The sequence below is a fragment of the Cervus canadensis genome, chromosome 14 (genome assembly GCF_019320065.1).
Source record: "Cervus canadensis isolate Bull #8, Minnesota chromosome 14, ASM1932006v1, whole genome shotgun sequence".
NCBI classification, from domain to species: Eukaryota; Metazoa; Chordata; class Mammalia; order Artiodactyla; family Cervidae; genus Cervus; species Cervus canadensis.
The window spans coordinates 24141172-24162748 of record NC_057399.1 but is presented as its reverse complement, the minus strand read 5'-3'; the positions used below and the strand labels follow the sequence as shown (position 1 = coordinate 24162748).

Here is a 21577-nt window from a genome sequence, read left to right as displayed (position 1 = left end):
TAGAGTATCTCATCCCCCTTATTTATGGAAGCAGAAATCACTGGCAGTGTGAAAAATGCTTAGTCTATGTCAGGCATTCATTTGAACATTTTACTCACGTTATCTCACTTAATGACAATAACAACTTTATGTGTGTATGTGCTCAGTCGTGTCCGACTCTTTGCGACCCCATGGATCATAGCCTGCCAGGCTCCCCTGTCCATGGAATTTTCCAGGCAAGAATACTGGAGTGGGTTGCCATTTCCTTCTCCAACTTTATGAGGAAGTTTATGAGGAACAATTTTATGAGGAAGGTAATATTTTTATTCTTATTTTATGAGTGAGGATACAGTGGTCTAATGAGATTAAGTAATGATTTGCCAATGTTACACATGTGATAAATGCTTGAACTGGGATTTTGAAAGATATACCAAAAAAAAAAAAAATCCATGCACATGATAAATTCCAAATTTACAAAAGGATAGATGTAGTGGCTAGCAAGTCTTGTTTCTGTTCCTATCTTCCTATCTCCTAGACATGACAGTGTACCTCCCAGAAGACAAGCACTATTACTAAACTATTACTAGTTTCTTATGTATTTTTCTAGAGATTGTGTAGGACATACAGAATCTAATATATATATTTTATGTACTCAGATCCTTAAATATTTTTACATAATCACTTCTCCCACAAATGGTGGTACACTAAATGCACTGTTTAATGCTTTGCTATATAATGTCAGCCCTTCATATTTTCAGGTTCTCATCCAGAGATACATAGCATCAACTCTGGGACTTGAGCATCTCTAGAGTTTGGTACCCTTGAGAGTCCCTGAACCAATACCTGTGGATACTGAAGGATGACTCTTGGATATCCTTCCATACCGGTACATAAAGATTTGCCTCATTTTCTCACTTTCCCACAATTTTCCATTGCAGAGATGCACCAGAATTTATTTAACCATTCCCTGTGAATGAGCATGTAAATTATTTCATCTGTTTCACTATTACAAACAGCATGGTGCTGGGATATGAACTCAGATAAGCTGACTCCTGATCCTTCCTTCTTTGCCAGCCTTTTCATTTGCTTTCTAGTAATGAGTTTCCTCTATTCTGCAAATGATGATGAAAGACATTTTAAAGTTTCATGTTTAAGGACAGGCCTTTATCAGCCACTCTCTCTATTTTGAAACTCCCTCCCTCTTTTTTCTTCTTGTTTTGATTCGTTTCTTCCAACCTTTCTGCAGACATTTATTTGAGCTTTTTTTGTGTTTAGCACTTTGGTGTCAGAAATACCAAACATGAAGAGCTTTACTGTTAAGCACTTATATTAGCTTTCTATGGTGTTATTTTTTTGGGCTCCAAAATCACTGCAGATGGTGATTGCAGCCATGAAATTAAAAGACACTTACTCCTTGGAAGGAAAGTGATGACCATCCTAGACAGCATATTAAAAAGCAGCGACATTACATTGCCAACAAAGGTCCGTCTAGTCAAGGCTATGGTTTTTCCAGTGGTCATGTATGGATGTGAGAGTTGGACTGTGAAGAAAGCTGAGTGCTGAAGAATTGATGCTTTTGAACTGTGGTGTTGGAGAAGACTCTTGTGAGTCCCTTGGACTACAAGGAGATCCAACCAGTCCATCCTAAAGGAGATCAGTCCTGGGTGTTTATTGGAAGGACTGATGCTAAAGCTGAAACTCCAATACTTTGGCCAGCTGATGTGAAGAGTTGATTCTTTGGGAAAGACCCTGATGCTGGGAGGGATTAGGGGCAGGAGGAGAAGGGGACAACAGAGGATGAGATGGCTGGATGGCATCACCGACTTGATGGACTTGAGTTTGAGTAAACTCCGGCAGTTGGTGATGGACAGGGAGGCCTGGTGTGCTGCAATTCATGGGGTCGCACAGAGTTGGACATGACTGAGCGACTGAACTGAACTGGATGGTGTTACCATGGTCTTGGTGGCTTAAAACAAGATACATTGATTCTCTTACATTTCTGGAAGTCAGAAGTCTGAAATCAGTTCTCCTGGGCAAAAATTAAGGTGTCAACAAGGCCCTGCTTCCTTTGGAAGTTCTAAGGGAGAATCCGTTTCTTTGTATTTTCCAGTTTCTAGAGCTACATTTCTTGCATCCTCCATTCCTGGGCCTTCCCTCCATCTTCAAAGCCAGCATCTCTCTTCAGCGATCACATTGCCTTCTGCTTCTTGTCAAATCTCCCCCTCCCTTTGTCCACTAAGGATACTTGTAATTGCATTTAGGACCCACCCCGGTCATCCAGAATAACCTTCCCATACCAAAATCCTTAATATAGCCACATCTGCAAAATACCGTATAAGGTAGCATTCACAGGTTCTAGAGATTAGGAACTGGATATTTTTGGTGGCCCTTATTCAGCCTACCACATTGCGATTGGCAAACACTTGCAAACAATGCTAAAGAGCAATTTATTTAGCTTGAGGGATCAGGTCAGAAAAGTCACCGGAGGAAGTGGCTAACCCTTTGGCTGAATTCTTAAATTGTAGATAGGAGTGAGCATCCATTCATTACTCTCCAGGCCTGTCCCCTTGACTTTACCTTTTCCAATTCCTTTCCTGACTTCTCTCACCTTTTTAGATTAAAAAAAAATTTTTTTTAATGTTTATATTTATTTAGCTGCACTAATAATGTTTAGCTGCACTGGGTCTTAATTACGGCATGCAAACTCTTAGTCTGTGAGATCTAATTCCCTGATTGGAATCAAACATGGACCCCCTGCATTGGGAGTATGGAGTCTTAGCCACTGGATCTCTAGGGAAATCCCTAGACTTTTAAAATCAGCCACAAATCCCCAGGCTTCCCCTGTCTGCCCTTCACATTTCATCTTCTCTTCCCCAGATATATCAGTCTCTTGCATGGGGTTGACATTCACCTCTGCACAGATGACTCCAATATCCATCTGCAGACCTGCCTGTCCCCAGGGTTTCAGTCCTCTGCCGATATCTGCTATTGGAGAGTTGTGTCTGCAAATCCTGCTCCCCAATGTCATCTCTCCTCTACACCTCCAAACCAACATCTCCCTGGGCTCTAATGATTCTCTCCTTTTGTCCTCATTCTCTCATTCAGAGACTCAGTCCTTATATGTGTTCTCACCATCCCCTCTAGATTCATTGCACTACCAATTTGTGCAGGTCCTTAACATTTTGCTCCCTTGGTGGTTCTTTTCTCTCTCTACTCCTCTCTGCACAGGCCATTGCCTCCACCCAGATGAACCATTCAAATGATTGGCTAAGGAACGGTTTTCCTATCTCTAAATTCTCCTCCTAACTTACCTTACAACCACTGCTCCGTTAATTTTATGTATGACTCTCGTTTTAAAACTTCTAGAAAAAAAATTGTAAGCTCCTTCATGTGACACTTCAAAGTTCTCTAGAGTCCAGGCCCTACATCACATTCATTTATTCATCTGTCAAATCTCTAGTAGCATTTCTCACATGCTGAGACTATGCCAGGAAGTAGAGGTATGATAATAAGTAAAAATAGACATCTCCACCTTTGTGGAATTTGTCATCTAATGGCAAAGACAGATATGAATAAAATAATAATTATGAATATGTGTGAAATTGCAACTGTTGTAAAACAATAGCTCAGACTTATATAATGTCTATGATGTGTCTGTCATCAATCTAAGTATTTTACCTATGTTTCATTGAATTTTCACATATTCAGAACTATTATCCCCACATTATGGATAGGAACACAGGCAAAGAGAATTTAAGTAACTTGTCCAAATTCACACAACCAGAAAAGATTGAAGGCAGGCATCCTGGTTCTGGATTTATGCCTTTAATAACCATGATGTTGTGTTTTCCTAAAGAGTAGGTGCCTAGTGCTTTGAGAATTGTTAATTGGGGGTGGGGGTATACATGAGGGGGAGTTGTATGAAGAATTTGAGCTCACTGGGAAAGGCTTCTTAAAGAAGAACAGCTAAACTGAAATAGAAGAAATCAGATGGTATTAATTTGGCAAGAGGAAAGGAAAGGTATTCCATGCAGAGCAGGGGGAAAGGCCCAATGGTAGGGAGAGTGGGGTGCTTACAGAGTCTGAAATGGGACTAGTGTGGTGAACCAGTGTGGTGGAGCAGAAAGAGATGGGGAAGGAGGAACAGAGCGTGGGATCTGGCTGAGGTGGGATTAGGCTGGGAGGCAGGTAGATGCCAGCCCCACTGTAGACCATGTTTTGAATGGTTTTCTTGACTCTAAAAGTAGTGGGAAACCATTGAGGTTTTAATGGTTTCCCCGGGGGTAAGAGTGATATGACAAAGATCTCTGGATTGCACCCTAAATTGATGTGGTCTCATTCTCTAGAAGAACAACTCTGGAAAGGGACTTGATTCAGGAATAAGATCATGGACTTTGTTTTGGATATGTTGATTTTGAAGTGCTTTGTGAGAAATACTAATGAGATATAAAGGACAATGTCAGATGTTGGAACTTGGAGTCCATTTAGAAGACGTCTGGGCTGGACCTTTAAGTTTGGGTGAGCAGATGGTACCACGTTGAAGGAAATAGAAGGGCTCAACCTTATTTCATTGATCGTTTTTGACAGAGAGATAAATTTGTTGAAGAAATTCTGTCCTGCTAACGAATACTTTAAGACCTATTTGTGAGGTCTGTGTTAGTCTTTTGCAGCAGATTTGAATGTGGGTTGATAATCAGCCAGAGTGGGAGGAATTATTTTTAGATTCCTTCTCTACTTTCTACTTTTTACAACAGAATACTATTGGTAATCATTTACCCTTCAATGATAGAAACTATTTTTTTGAAATTGTCATTTGAGTGTATTAAAAAGAGATAGGGAGGAAAAAAGAAACAGAAAAGAAACAAAACTCTGTGAGCAGGCTTCTTTAGACTACAATACACCCTCATTGTTTAGATCAAAATAGGTTGTATTTGTTAGCTATTGCTGCATAACAAATCATCCCCCACATTTAGGGGCTTAAAACACCAACTTACTATCTTACAGTTTTTTGGGGTCAGGGATGCAGGAGCAGTTTAAGCTCAGGATCTCTCATGAAGTCTCAGTCAAGATGCTGGCCAGGGCTGCTGGCTTGACTGGAGCTGAGGGATCCACTTCCAAGGTTCAAGTTCATTCACATGACAGTCAACTGGTGCTTACAGTTGTGGATAGAAATCTGTGGTTTCCCCCATGAGAGCTTTTCCCAGGGCTTCTTAGTATCCTCAGGGCTTCCCCCATTATAAAAATCCAAAAGTGCAAGAGCCAGTGGAAGCTGTCCTTTTTATCAGTTTGAGAACTTACATAGCATCATGAATGCTTCATTCCAAGCACATTACTAAGTTTGGTGAACCTCGAGGCACCTCTTGAAGAGAGGAATGTGTAAGAATTTGTGGATGTATTTAAAGTCACCACATGGCTGTTTAGAATCTGAGCTCTGGATGGAACCTCCCCTCTCACCCTGTGTAGGAACTAAATTCTGCTACAACATCCCTGACAGATGGTCAGCCTCTGCTTAACACTTCCAACTAGGAGGAGTTTGCTACGTTGTGAGTCAGTGAGTTCCATTTATATATTGTTAGAAGCTTCTTCTGTTCATGAGCTTGAAAACACTGCTGCTGCTGCTAAGTCACGTCAGTCGTGTCCAACTCTGTGTGACCCCATAGACGGCAGTCCAACAGGCTCCTCTGTCCCTGGGATTCTCCAGGCAAGAATACTGGAGTGGGTTGCCATTTCCTTCTCCAATGCATAAAAGTGAAAAGTGAAAGTGAAGTCACTCAGTCATGTCCAACTCTTAGCGACCCCATGGACTGTAGCCTACCAGGCTCCTCCATCCATGGGATTCTCCAGGCAAGAGTACTGGAGTGGGTTGCCATTGCCTATTCCGACAAAAGCCCTACCCAAACACTATTGCTGACTATTTCATTATTGAAGCTAGTTATACTGCTCTAGAATGGCACTTTTATGTGGTGACTTTTCCATTATTTTCAATCTTCTTGACTTCTCCTTCAGACAAAATAGTCAGTTCCATTCAGAATTTACTCTCATGTTTTGACTTCAAGGCCTTTCTACCTTTCGGTCATTTTCACGTAAAAACATTTCAATTCAATTCATCCTGCCACAACTGAAGATCAACTAGTTCTGTACCCCAAGCTAAGTGTAAAAGAAGGTAGTCTTCACTTTGTACAATAAAGCAGGATGGAGAGAAGGATCCTGAAAGCTGAAATCATGCAAGTAATCTTAAAAATTAATGTGAAAAATTGTGATTATTCTGAGACCTTTTAAAACTTCTGTTGGGGGTGAGAGTTTGAGCCCTGGTCAGGGAACTAAGACACATTGCCATGTGGAGCAGCCAGAAAAATAAATAAAAGTCATCTTATTTTAAAAAAAACTTCTATTAAAACATTAAAACTTTTTTTTCCCCCAGATCTAAATGCATGGGGAGATGAAAGAAACAGTGAAACCAGTGTTCATTTAGTATACTGTAATTTAAAACATTAGAAACATAGGTAATTAAAATGTTTTACTTGTTTAAAAATAAACTTAGCAAGAGTAGTTTGAACAATGTCTTTTTCATGTCATAAAACTGATAATACAGAGTGAGCATCTTTTGTTTGTCTTGCAGATTGTCATCTTGCTTTTTAAATTTGGATCAGCTTCCTTCATTTTATCTTTTGAGCTCTGAAGTTTATGAATATCTCTGAGATACATTTCTGAGAGTTTCTTTAACATAAAGCTGTTTGCTGGTGTTGTTTCTTCTGAGGCATCTTCAATCACTATCCTCATTTGTGTCTTTAAGTTTACCTCTGCTGAGTTTCTGGAGCCATAGATCTAGAATATCTTGAATGGTGGCAGTGCCCACATTCCTGATGGTAAGCTGTTTCTTCCATAACTCCATTTATGTTAGATTCAAGTTTTACTGTTTGTGCTGCCACTTTTCATTTCTTCGTTTTGCACCTTCATCGTTGTTAAGCAATTCACTCTTTCAATTATTCATTTTGTGAAATGCCATCTAAATTTATTGCTGGAAGACAAAGAGACAATACAACTACATGCATTGTTGTCTATGTATGAACTGCACAGGGACCAATCACCACACACTTTGGAAGAAGTGATCTGATTGCCTATTGATCATGATTCGCATCTGTTATGTTATATAATGATTTCTGGAATGAAGAGCAAGAAGCCAAGTTTGTACTTTATTCAATCACCCACAGTTAATATACCAGGGTAACTGGTATTTGAACCATGTTGTTGGGGGACTCATTTAAACCTCAGTACCTGAAATTTGTGTATATGAGAATCATGCAAAACAGCAACTGCCTGTATTTATACAAATTTGACCTTAGAATCTGCTTTTATAGGCAGCTGTTCCACACTGCTCATATTAACTCATGATTCTTGCTCTTTCAAGTCTCATAATCTTTATCTTGTGTATTTGATTTTCCTTAAACATTAACATTGGATTTTACTTGCATTCCTGTTAAGCTTCATCTCGTTAGTCTTAGCCTGTGGCTATCTTTTTAAAACTTGATTGTTTGATCTAGGTAACACACTGTCCCTTCCAAATTGTTATCCTTTTCACATATAAGCCATTAATAAGTACATGGCTGGGGCAGAGCTTGGTGATATGTCTCTAGACTCTCCAGCCATGCTTCCCGCATCCTGTTAATCAGCCCTTTGAGTAGAAGTTGACATCCAGAATGAATTTCTCCAAGTCTACCTATTTTGAGCTTGTTCAACACAGTTAACTTTCTGGTGCCATCAGAAACCTTTCTGAAATCCAAGCACACCGAGTCAGCGCTTGTCTCCTGAAATACCACTCTGGTTACCGTACCAAAGTTAGCACTACCCATAATACTTCATGGAGAACTTTTACAGTTCATGGAGTGCTTACATATCTCCATTAAAAACATTTTGTCTTTATAGCATTAAGAGGAGATGTGGCAGATATAACTATATTTTCAAAAATGATAAGTCAGAGGCTAAGGGATTTGCTTTGCTCACAGAGCTAGTAAATGGTAGAGTCTTGATTTTTTTAGTGAAGTCTAGTGTACTTTTTTTAAAATCACCTCTCAGATGAGGTGCTTACAGGGAACACAGAAAGAGAGTTTCTGCAGTGTTTTTCCTTTGTTGATTTATTAGACCAGTCTAATAATCCATTCTCCCATAGGGTCTTGAATTAGTGTGCTAGGGCCACAAGCTGGGTGGCTTAAACAACAAATTTATTGTCTTTTAGTTCTGAAGGCTAGAAGTCCAAGATCAAGGTGATGGCAGGACTGGTTCCCTGGCCCTGAGGGAAGGATCTTTTAAATCAGGCCTTTTTCCTTGTCTTGTTGATGGCCATATTCTCCCAGTGTCTCTTCACATCATCTTCTCTCTACTCCTGTCTCTGTGTCCGCATTTTCCCTTTTTGTATGGGCACCAGTCATATTGAATTAGGGCCTACCCTAATGACCTCATTTTAACTTGATTACTTCTATAAAACCCTCATCTCTAATTATAGTCGTATTCTGAGGTACTAGGCATTTAGAACTTTAACATATGAATTTGGAGGAGATGATTCAACCTATAACAGGTCTCTAAGGCATATTTTATATTTAAAATAATGATCAAAGGAGCAGGCTTGTGAGGCCAGTGTAGGTAGTATGTGCCTGCATTTTCTTATCCATATCTATGTATGTGATGAAATCTGTTGTGATAAACTTTAAGATCAGTTGATATCACTTTTCAGTTTTCAAAAGAAAGAGTAGGTGCTTTTCCTGAAGTCATTCTCAGTTGTCCACTTGCTGACCTTGGTCTCTGAAGATGTCTTTTGTGAGGCAGCTGCTGAAATTATTAGCTTGTTTAATGATTTTACGATTCAAATGTATCATAACCTTGGCTCTGAGATTTGTGGTGAATTAGACTCTGTGCTTAGTAATGATTAAACACCCATCTAAGTGGATTCCTTATTCCACAGATTAGTTGAGGCATCGAGGGATTCTGAATTCAGGGTACAAATAAATTAGGGAGTAAGAGTTTGTACCCCCAAAGTATTCACAAACTATCAGGGGCATGTAACGGTTGTTTCACATATTGCTATTTGTAAAAACAAGGGACAAATATAATCATTTTAGATTACAAGCATCTGAATACTATAAATGTTGGGTCTGTGTCATTCTGTTTTCTCATTGCTTGTAATTTTAGTAATTTTACTTTTTGGTCATTTTGGGTTTTTCACAGATTACCAATGTGAGCATTTCATATGATACAGATTTTGCTGTTCAAAAAAGTAACATTTAATGTGAGTGGAGAATTTGTTTTTGCTCATATAAGAAAAGAACAGTTATAATGTTTCTGTGAAGTGTAATGAATGAAGACATGGTGAACCCTTCTGTTACCTTTGAAGTCTATAATCCTCCCCATCCCATTTTCTTTCCTTCCACTCTGGTGAAATAACTATCCTAAATTTTATGTTATCATGTCCTTACTTTCTGTTATAGTTTTTAAGTATTTATGTTTCTAAACTAATATACTGTTTGTTTTTTAGTTAAAATTTTTAAACTTTAGTCATTGCAAAATTATTTTAAAAGTTACAGGAATAGTATAAATATCTCACATATAGCCTTCCATGTTTCCTAATGGTTAACATTTTACCGTATTTGCTTCATAGTTCTTCCCCACTCTCTCTAGATATATGTAGATATACATATACCCATACATATTTTTTTCTGAGTAAGTTACAGATATCCTGTTCGAGTCTAAATACTTCGGTGTGTATTTCCTAAAAAAAAAAAAAAATAAGGATGTTGTCCTACATAGTCACATGCAACCATCTAGATCAAGAAATTAACATAGATATAGCTACTACATAATCCACAGATCCATTCAAACTTTGCCCATTGGCCCTATAATATTCTTGATACTTTTTTCTTCCTTCTGGTTCGGGAACCACTCCAGAGTCACAATTGCCTTTAATTGTCATGTTTCTTTAGTTGCTTTCCATCTGGAACAAGTCTTAAGTCTTTCTTTGTCCTTCATGTCCCAGATAATCTTCAAGAATACAGAATAGTTTTTTTTTTTTTTTTTTTTAGGATTATCTCTCAATTTGGGTTTTCCTGATGTTTCTTCATGCTGTGTATTTTTTGGTAGGAATGATGCAGTGTTCTTCTCAGTGCATTATATCAAGAGGCATTTTTTTTTTTTCCTTTCTTTTTTTTAAAAAAAATTTTTTTTTTTTATTTATTATTATTTTTTTTTCCCAGTGGGTTTTGTCATACATTGATATGAATCAGCCATGGATTTACATGTATTCCCAATCCCGATCCCCCTCCCACCCCCTCCCACCCGATTCCTCTTCAAGAGGCATTTTTTTTTTTTTTTTTTAATTTTTATTAGTTGGAGACTAATTACTTCACAACATTTCAGTGGGTTTTGTCATACATTGATATGAATCAGCCATAGATTTACACTTATTCCCCATCCCGATCCCCCCTCCCACCTCCCTCTTCACCCGACTCCTCTGGGTCTTCCCAGTGCACCAGGCCCGAGCACTTGTCTCATGCATCCCACCTGGGCTCGTGATCTGTTTCACCATAGATAGTATACATGCTGTTCTTTTGAAACATCCCACCCTCACATTCTCCCACAGAGTTCAAAAGTCTGTTCTGTATTTCTGTGTCTCTTTTTTCTGTTTTGCATATAGGGTTATCGTTACCATCTTTCTAAATTCCATATATATGTGTTAGTATGCTGTAATGTTCTTTATCTTTCTGGCTTACTTCACTCTGTATAATGGGCTCCAGTTTCATCCATCTCATTAGGACTGATTCAAATGAATTCTTTTTGACAGCTGAGTAATATTCCATGGTGTATATGTACCACAGCTTCCTTATCCATTCATCTGCTGATGGGCATCTAGGTTGCTTCCATGTCCTGGCTATTATAAACAGTGCTGCGATGAACATTGGGGTGCACGTGTCTCTTTCAGATCTGGTTTCCTCAGTGTGTATGCCCAGAAGTGGGATTGCTGGGTCATATGGCAGTTCTATTTCCAGTTTTTTAAGGAATCTCCACACTGTTTTCCATAGTGGCTGTACTAGTTTGCATTCCCACCAACAGTGTAAGAGGGTTCCCTTTTCTCCACACCCTCTCCAGCATTTATTGCTTGTAGTCTTTTGGATAGCAGCCATCCTGACTGGCGTGTAATGTAGAGGCATTTGACATTGATTTTGTTCCATTGTTCTTGATGTTAACTTTGTTCACTTGGTTAAGGTGGTATATACCAGATTTATCCACCACAAAGTTACTGTTTTTCTCTGTAAACTGAATTTTGTGGGAGATACTTTGAAATTATGTAAATATCCTATTCTCCAACAAATTTTCACCCACTAGCTTTAACATTCATCTGTGATTTTTACATGAATCATTTGTTATAGTGATGGCTGCCCAACATTCATTTTCTAATTCCTTCATTCCTTTCATATGTATTTTACTGTAGGGAAGGGCACTCCATTCTTCATTCATTTATTTAGATTCATAGATTCCTATTTTATTCATTGGCTTTTATTTCAATATTTTGATGCTCAAATTGGCCTATATTTGGCTAGCAGGAGCTTCTTCAAGAGGCTCCTGTTGTATCTTTAGTACTTCCTCACTTTTTGACACAGTTTTATTCCAGATTTATCTTGCACTTTCTTTGCTCCACTTCTAGTGTCATTCTGGTTTTTTCTAGTGGAGAATGATATATTGAAACCAAGATCTGAGCTTTAGGGGTGCTGATTAACAGGATGTCATTGTTTAAAGGCCCCTTTAGTAAATAAAGCTGGGAAATACATACATTGACAGACACACATACATACATATTTTTCTTCTTGGTCATTTAGGTGTTCTACAGATTACTAGTGTGAGCATTTGATATGATACAGATTTTGATGTTTTTGAAAAGTAACATATCGTAAGCAGAGCCTGTGTGTGTGTGTGTATGCGTACATACACCTGTCACATGTATATACACCTGTGTGTATATATATTCTTCTTAGATCTACCTGCATATGTGTGTGCATACATGTACTTATTTATTGATCTACTTAAATTAAAAATCATCAGTCGACACAAATACCTCCAATTCAAATCCAGTATGGTTGTTTTGTTGTTGTTCAGTTGCTAAGTTGTTTCTGACTCTGCGATCCCATGGACTGCAGCATGCCAGTTTTCCCTGTCCTTCACTATCTCCCAGAATTTGCTGAAACTCATGTCCACTGAGTCAGTGATGCCATCCAAGCATCTAATCCTCTGTCACCCCTTCTCTTGCCCTCAATCTTTCCCAGCATCAGTGTCTTTTCCAATGAGTCAGCTCTTTGCATCAGGTGGCCAAAGTATTGGACTTTCAACTTCAGCACCAGTCCTTCCAATGGATATTCAGGACTGATTTCCTTTAGGATTGACTGGTTTGATATCCTTGCAGTCCAAGGGACTCTCAAGTGTCTTCTCCAGCACCACAATTTGAAAGCATCGATTCTTCAGCACTCAGCCTTCTTTATAGTCCAACTTTCACATCCATACATGACTACTGGAAAAAACCATAGCTTTGACTATATGGATATTTGCTGGTAAAGTGATATCTCTGCTTTTTAATACGCTGTCTATGTTTGTCATAGCTTTTCTTAAAGGAGCAAGCGTCTTTTAATTTCATGGCTGCAGTCACCATCTGCAGTGATTTTGAGCCCAAGAAAATAAAGTCTGTCACTGTTTCCACATTTTCTCCATCTATTTGCCATGAAGTGCTAAGACTGAATGCCATGATCTTTGTCTTTGAATGCTGAGTTTGAAGCCAGCTTTTTAACTCTCCTCTTTCACCTTCATCAAGTCTCTTTAGTTCCTCTTCACTTTCTGCCATTAAAGTGGTATCATCTGCATATCTGAGGTTGTTGATATTTCTCCTGCAGTGTTAATTCCAGCTTGTGATTCATCCAACCCAGCATTTCACATGATGTACTCTGCAAATATACAATATGCAAGTGACAATATACAGCCTTGACATGCTCCTTTCCCAATTTTGAGCCAGTCTGTTTTTCCATGTCCAGTTCTAACTGTTGCTTTTTGTCCTGTTTACAGGAATCTCAGGAGGCAGGTAATGTGAGATGGGAATACCAGACCACATTACACATATTCCACAGTTTATTGTGATCCACACAGTCAAAGGCTTTAGCATAGTCAAGGAAGCAGATTTTTTTTTAAAAAAATTCCCTTGCTTTTTTTTTTTTTTTTATTCCCTTGCTTTTTATGTGACCCAGCATATATTGGCAATTTGATCTCTTATTCTTTTACCTTTTCTAAATCTAGCTTGTACATCTGGAATTTCTTGATTCATATACTGCTGAAGCCTAGCTTGAAGGATTTTGTGCATAATCTTGCTGGCATGTGAAATGAGTGCAATTGTATGGTAATTTGAACATTCTTTGTCATTGCCTTTCTTTGGATTGGAATGAAAACTGACCTTTTCCAGTCCTGTGGCCACTGCCGAGTTTTCCAAATATGCTGGCATAATACATGCAGCACTTTAACAGCATCATCTTTTAGGATCTGAAATAGCTCAGCTGAAATTCTATCACCTCCACTAGCTTTGTTCATAGTAATGCTTCATAAGGACCACTTGACTTCAGACTCCAGAATGTCTGTTTCTAGGTGAATAACCACACCATCATGGTTACCTGGGTCATTAAGAGCTTTTTTGTACAGTTATTCTGTGTATTCTTGTCACGTTTTTGTAATCTGTTCTGCTTCTATTAGGTCCTTGCCATTTTTTGTCCTTTAATGTACCTAGCTTTGATTGAAAGTTTCCCTTGGTATCTCCAGTTTTCTTAAAGAGATCCCTCTGTGTGTGTGTGTGCGTGCATGCATGCTCAGTCATGTCTGACTCTTAGTGACCCCATGGGTTGTAGCCCGCCAGGCTTCTTTGTCCTGGAATTTCCCAGGCAAGAATACTAGAGTGGGTTGCCATTTCCTACTCCAGGGGATCTTCCTGACCCAGGGATTGAACCTGCATCTCCTGCATTGGCAGGTGGATTCTTTACCACTGAGCCACCTTGGCAGCCCAAAGAGATCTCTAGTCTTTCCCATTTTATTGTATTCCTCTGTTTATTTGCATTGTTCACTTAAGAAGAGTTTGTTTTAGCCTCTCCTTTTTCCATTTTTGAAACTCTTTTCTGAGAAGCCTGGCTGTCATTATTCACAATGTATTTACATACCTACTTAGTACCCTCATGTGTAATCACCATGATGGCTATCTCTTTAGCCACATCTCTGTCCACTTAACCTGACTTTTTGACTCTGTGCTTCTCCAGTTCCAGTTGCCTTGACCCTGTTAGCCTTCTCAGTCCTGATTATCCCCTGAGCCCCAGCTGCCTCCATATTCCTGGCCCTAGCAGGCCCACCAGCCTGGACTACAATAAGGGAAGGAAAGAAAGAGGAAAGACTACAAAATATTTTATAAAGAAAAAGAAAGGAAATGGGAGAGGTGTTCTATTTTTGTGTGAAAGTTTTAAAAATATATATCGCATAGCATTTAATTGCTCTTACCTTGAGGCTGACTGGTTCACAGTCAATTTCTGACTGTGATTCACATTTACCACCTACCAGCTATGTAATCTTGGGCAAAGAACTTAATATCTCTGTGCCTCAATTTTCTCACCTGTAAAATGGGGCTAGTAACAGTACCTGCCTCATAGGGTTCTGGTGAGGTTTAAGAGAGTTGATATGTGTAAAGTATATAGGGTAGTGTCTTGCACACGGTAAGTGCATTTAAATATTTTTATTATTGGGTTGGCCAGAAAGTTTGCATTTTTCCATAAGATATTATGGAAAACCCAAACTTTTTGGCCAATCCAATATGTTGCTTTTTCTCCCAATTAAACAATTACTAAGTATCAACGAATCATTAGTGATGTCTTAAGTAGAGTTTAGAAAAATTACTAAAGTTATTTTTTCATCTGTCAAAAAGTGCATGTTTTCTATGTACATGGGGCTTATAGGGCAGCCAAAATTGGTACTTTTCCAAGAGTTTCTCCACTGGAGTAGGAAATTGCAACCCACTCCAGTATTCTTGCTGGGAAAATCTCATGGACACAGGAACCTCTTGGGCTACAGTCCATGGGGTCACAGAGTCAGACATGACTGTGCAACTTAGCACACACACACAAAAACCAGGCTCTGAAATTAAAGGAAAAATCATTAAAAGTTATTGCCAATTGAAGATAAAGCTTCTTAGAAATACTAGTGTAAAACCACTGGGATGGTTTTCAAATTATACAATTTTAATTTGCATGAGTCTTTTTAGGAGTCTACATCAGAAGCTGGCAATCTGTGTCCCACAGGTCAAATCCTGCTCATCTGATTTTATATAGCCAATGAATTGAGTATGGGTTTTACATTTTTTAAAAAATTTATTTACTTTTATTGAAGTATAGTTGATTTACAATGTGTTAGTTTATGGTGTATAGCAAAGTGATATAGTGTATATATATATGAAACTGAATATATAATGTATATGAAACTGATTACATATGTATACACACTTTTTTTTCATATTCTTCTTCATTATGGTTTATTACAGGATATTGAACATAGTTCCCTGTGCTATGCAGTAGGACCTTGTTGTTTATTTTATATATAGTAGTTTGTATCTTTTAATCCTAAGTCCCTAATTTATCCCTATCCCTCCCCCTTTCCCCCTTAGTAACCATAAGTTTATTTTCTATGTCTGTGAGTCTGTTTCTGTTTCAAAAATAAGTTCATTTGTGTTGTATTTTAGATTCCACATGTAAGTGATATCATAGAGTATTTGTCTTTCTCTTTCTGACTTACTTCACTTGATATGATAATCTCTAGGTCCATTCATGAGGCTGCAGTTGTGTTATTTCAGTCTTTTTATGACTGAGTCTTATTCCATAGTATATATGTACCACATCTTCATCTGTTCATCTGTAAATGGACATTTAGGTTGCTTCCATGTCCTGGCTATTGTAAATAGTGCTGCTATGAACATAGAGCTGTGTGTATCTTTTCAAATTATAGTTTTGTTTGGATATATGCCTAGGAGTAGAACTTCTAGGTCACGTAGTAGCTCTATTTTTAGTTTTTTAAGGTGCCTCCACACTGTTTTCCATAGTGGCTATACCAATTTATATCCCCACCAACAGTGTTCTCTTTTCTCCCCACACTCTCCAGCATTAGTTCTTTGTAGCCATTTTGATGATGGCCATTCTGACTGGTGTGAGGTGGTACCTCATTGTAGTTTTGATTTGCATTTCTCTAATAATTAGTGATGGTGAGCATCTTTTCATGTGCCTATTGTCCACTTATATGTCTTTGGAGAAATTTTTATTTAGATTGCCCATTTTTACATTTTTAAATGGTTTTAAAAAGTAAGAATAGTTTATAACAAGTGAAAATTATGTAAAATGTAAATTTCATTTTCTGTAAGTGACGTTTTATTGGAACAAAGCCATACCTATTTGTGTATATCTTGTCTATGGCTGATTTGGCTCTACAGTGATGGGGTTAACTAGTTAAAACAGAAACAATACAGTCCACAAAGTCTAAAATATTTACTGTTTGGCCTATTATAGAAAGTGTGCTGACTCCTGGTTTATACTATATTAGAGAAGCAGTGAAGGAAAGTTACATGGCTCAAAATTGCCTGGAGTTAAAATTCCCTTCCAGGCCCTCCCCACCATTCTATGCAAAACAAAAAACTCTCTCACCCAAATTAAAAAAAATGGACGTTAGGTTGATTAAGCCCAGCTCCCAGCTGGTCCAGCCTCTGGCCGATCTCCAAAATTCCTTGCCCCAGCCGTTTAAGAGATAACTACTCCGAACAACCTTGGAGGAGAACAGGCCCCCTTAAGACAGTAACTTTCCACATACATGCCTATATATACTTACTCTTAGATAAGTGCAGCAGCTCACTAATCTGACTGCTGCCCCTCTCGCTTCATTAAAGGTGATCTGTTCCTGTAAAGTGCTGGTCTCGTTCTCGTTCTGAACCTCGCCTTCTCTAACTCCGTACCCTACAAAGCAGTCGTAGAGGTCTGGAAGAATCTCGGGAAAGATGGGTCAAGTCCAGGAGATTCTCCTGCCTTGTCTGGTGACTCTGAACAAGTCACATATCCTGGTCTGTTTACTCATCTGTAAAATGAGAATACTGTACCTGAAGATCTAAGTCCTTCATGCTATCCTTTGGTGATTCATAACACAAATTCCCTTGTTTCTACCTTTATAGGCTGACATTTTTTCTTAAAGGCAATGCCACTTCATCTTTCTTTTCCATTAATCATTTTAATGTGAATTGAGCTAATACGGCAATTTTCATCTCTGTCCAAAAGCTTCAGAAATCTCTGAGATCTCACATTTTTATCTGCTTTTTGTCTCCCATTAACATGCCTAAGAGTGGATTTTGTGATACAATATACATTACCTTATTTTGTTAGATGGCCAAGCTATTTCACAATGGCTCAAAGAGGGATTTACTCTGTTCCATAGCAACAAGCCTCTTGCCCACATTTGCCATCTGGTGTTTGAAGCCTCTATCTTGCACAGATTCTTTTCATTAGCTGACAGTCATTACTCATCTGCTTTTGGCTTTAGTATTTCTGACATTCTCATTATTATTCATCCTAAATAGTCCCTGTTTCCAGTAAGAGTGCACTTGGAGTTTGCTTAACAAAAGGGATGCAGTATTCTCATTTGGAAAACAAGGGGTCGGATGAGAAGGTTCCTGCCCCATTGGCACCATCAATGATTTTATGAAACTTGGGTTTTAATGACTTATGTATCTGCTTGACAGCCCACCTAGACTTAGGCCTATGAAGAGGAAGGCCATGAGCCTTAATAGGCACTCTTGGTGAATGATCTGAATCAGTGATGTGAATGGCCACATAAGCCCAGGTAACATCAGGACGATAGGGCCATTGCCCCATACAGGCAATGTCAATGATTTTATAAGTTTTCCACATTCATTTTCCAAAATATTTTTAGAGGTTTCCTAAAAGCAAATCTCAAGGCCGTGACCTCCACAGCCCCTTGCTACTTCCTCTATCTGATTTTTTTTTTTTTTCCACCACTCTTTCTTCTAGTCTTTATACTGTGTTCTTACTTGTCTTCCTGGTGTTTCCAAACAGGGTAAACATCTAATTTAAATTTAACTCAACTATATATATTCAGGGTCCTTGTACTGGCTGTTCCCTCTGCTTGGAATGTTCTTCTAAGAATATGTAAGTGATTTACTCCCTTCATGCAAACCTGTGCTCAAACATCATATTTCAGAGAGCATCTCATCACACATCATACTTTATCCACTTACTTTGCTTTATTTTTCATCATAGCACTGACTTACACACACACACTATTCTTATAAAAAAATTGTTATCATATGTTATCTAGTAACTTGCATTTTTAAAAAAAAAAAATCTTAAGATTGTATTGGAATAACTCAATAAGTACATGTTCACTGATACTTTTAATTGCTGCAGGTTAGTCATATTTAACCAATCCCTTATTTGACCAACTTTGAAATTATTTGCATTTTTTAACTATTGCAAATGTTTGATAAATATATTTTGGGGTAAGGAGAGTAAGAAGTTTGAAGAGAGAGAGATTTTAAATTATCATGGTGGAGGGCTGGAACATGAGTTGACTAGAGAAATGCTCTTCATGGTTTTTTCTACTAATATGCCTCCAAAAGACTTTTGAAAAAAAACCTATATGCTTTTGCATTTTTTAAAAGTTAATACATATAGTTTTTATTAAATTTTGAAACATATAAAGCTTATAATTTTTAGCAAGTTGTAGATATATACATGTTAAAATTAAGCTATGCTATTACTTTTTAAAATATGTCTGATGGAATCAAAACATAGTGATTTGATATCTACCTTAATCTTTCTCTAAAAATCATGAATTAGCTCCTTATTAATAATCTGAATTGCTATATAGACCCTTTTTCTTCTAGAATTACTAATTCTATTCTCCTTTCCTTACAGTTTGTGCTAATACAGTATAGTTTTACACTTTTAAGTCTTTTATTGATCAACCATTGCAATAAAATTTCTGTGCATAAATTTAAATATTTAAAATTGCTTGGGACCATAAGGAAAATTTTAAAAGTATATCACACATTTTGAAAAGTAATTTGTTAAATGTAAAAGTACAAAAAGGCTGTTTTTTTCTTCCAACTACATAACGTATCTATGGATGACTGTTACTTGTTGGTAGAATTAAACAGAAGCAGCATCCATGTTTTTCTTATTTTTTCATTTTTCTAGATGTAAGTGCCAAGAAACATTTTCACATAAATCAAGAAGATGGGAGGGGTTTTGTTGTACCAATAGCCCTCAATTCTTTGAACTCCTTTTGAGTTATTCTATTAAAAAACTGTGTATTAATCTATTACCAAAAAATACTTATAATAACCTATCAGTGGATAAGCACTTAGGCCTGCAGTCAGTTTTATTGACAGTAAAGACAGGGCTAGAGAAATGTCATAGGGAGCAAGGTGCAGACATTGGTTGGAGCACCTTCAAGCCTGATAATGATGGATATTCCATCCACTGTGTGGTGTGCTTGCTTCAGTGCTGCTTGACGCCTCAAATGCAGCCCAGAGAAGTAGGGCTGGTTGTAGTCAGGGTTAAAAATTTACTATATGTGTGTCAACTAAAAGATATAAGAAATATAAAATAATACCTGGTAGAATCCAAATTCGGAGAAGGCAATGGCACCCCACTCCAGTACTCTTGCCTGGAGAATCCCATGGATGGAGGAGCCTGGTAGGCTGCAGTCCATGGGGTCGCGAAGATTCGGGCATGACTGAGCGACTTCACTTTCACTTTTCACTTTTATGCATTGGAGAAGGAAATGGCAACCCACTCCAGTGTTCTTGCCTGGAGAATCCCAGGGATGGGGTCGCACAGAGTCAGACACGACTGAAGTGACTTAGCAGCAGTAGCAGCAGCAGAATCCAAATTGGACAAGGAAAATGGCAAAAGAAGATGGTTGATGGACTGGGGGAAGTAGAGAGGAGAAAGGGAAGGGAAGGCTTTTTAAGGTGGGTGATTGTTTGGAATAGCTGAAATGTCAGACAGGAAAAAGAGGAAATGGTGGTCAGTTGTGTGATTCTGTGGTTTTAGAGGTAGAGCATTTTTAGGTTATGAAAATGCCCAAGCTGTAGCCATGATGTGAAGTTCATAAACTTCGTGTGTTCATAAACAGATCACTGAAAATGAGTTCATGGAAATAAGTCCTATGATCTTGAAAGGATTGTCCATGTTGATATGATAAGGAGTGAAGGCAGGGCTTGCAGTGGACAGAAAGAGTGTGGGGCAGGCATTAACAGATGGGAACAATGAAAGAAGGGCTGGTAAAGTAGAAGAAACAGGAGAGGAAGAATGCTTTGAAAGCCAAAAGAAGCAGGTCTTAAAGGAGCTTTGTAGGTTTGCAAAAAGCTGCAGGAAACGTGGTTTAGAAATGGCCATCGTGGGTATGGAAACTCACTGCCAGACCCTGATATATGAATACTTGCCATTTGAGAAGTGTAGGGGAGGCCATGTCCTCAGAGAAGAGCCCCAGTTATCAGGAGGGAGAAACTCAGAGGAGATATTGAAGACACAGGGGAATTTGCTATTATGGATGGGCAACAAGAGGTCATAGTGGAGTGGAGAGTGGTGGGAGCAGGTCAGGAACCAGGTAGTAGTACAGAGCTTTGTGAAGACAATGGTGTAGATCGGGGTCCCTGCTGTGTATTTGAGAAGTAGGTGGATTCAAGTTTTCATGTTGACTGAAGGAAACAGATGGAGAAGGCAATGGCACCCCACTTCAGTACTCTTGCCTGGAGAATCCCATGGACGGAGGAGCCTGGTAGGCTGCAGTCCATGGGGTCGCGAAGAGTCGGACATGACTGAGCGACTTCACTTTCACTTCTCACTTTCATGCATTGGAGAAGGAAATGGCAACCCACTCCAGTGTTCTTGCCTGGAGAATCCCAGGGACGGGGGAGCCTGGTGGGCTGCCGTCTCTGGGTTCACACAGAGTCAGACACGACTTGAAGTGACTTAGCAGCAGCAGAAGGAAACAGAAAAGAAGGCAGGAGGATTTATTCCGATGGTCTCTGAGGAGTAGGGCCCTTGCATAACTATTTAACATCAGCTATAAGTTCACTGAGGATGTATCTTGCTTGGTGAAGTAATTGAGGCTTACATACTGCACACATGCTGAATTGTTATTTTAACATATTTTTGCTTTTTATTGTCAGTATATCATTGGGATTATTTTTGCATCTGTTGTTGTTCAGTTACTAAGTCATGTCTGACTCTTTGTGACCCCATGGACCGCAGCACACCTGGCTTCCCTGTCTTTCACTGTCTCCCGGAGTTTGCTCAGATTCATGTCCACTGAATTGATGATGCTATCTAACCATCTCATCCTCTGCCACCCCCTTCTCCTTCTGCCTTCACTCTTTCTCAGCATCAGGGTCTTTTCCAATGAGTCAGCACTTTGCATCAGGTGGCCAAAGTATGGAAGTTTCAACTTCAGTCCTTCCAGTGAATAATCAGGATTGATTTCCTTTAGG

General features: G+C 38.6%; 1 protein-coding gene across 3 annotated transcripts in view; it reads left to right on the top strand.

The window, feature by feature from the left end:
- GDA (guanine deaminase) overlaps positions 1–21577 on the top strand; it is a 100197-nt gene that overhangs the window by 22830 nt on the left and 55790 nt on the right. The window lies entirely within an intron of this gene.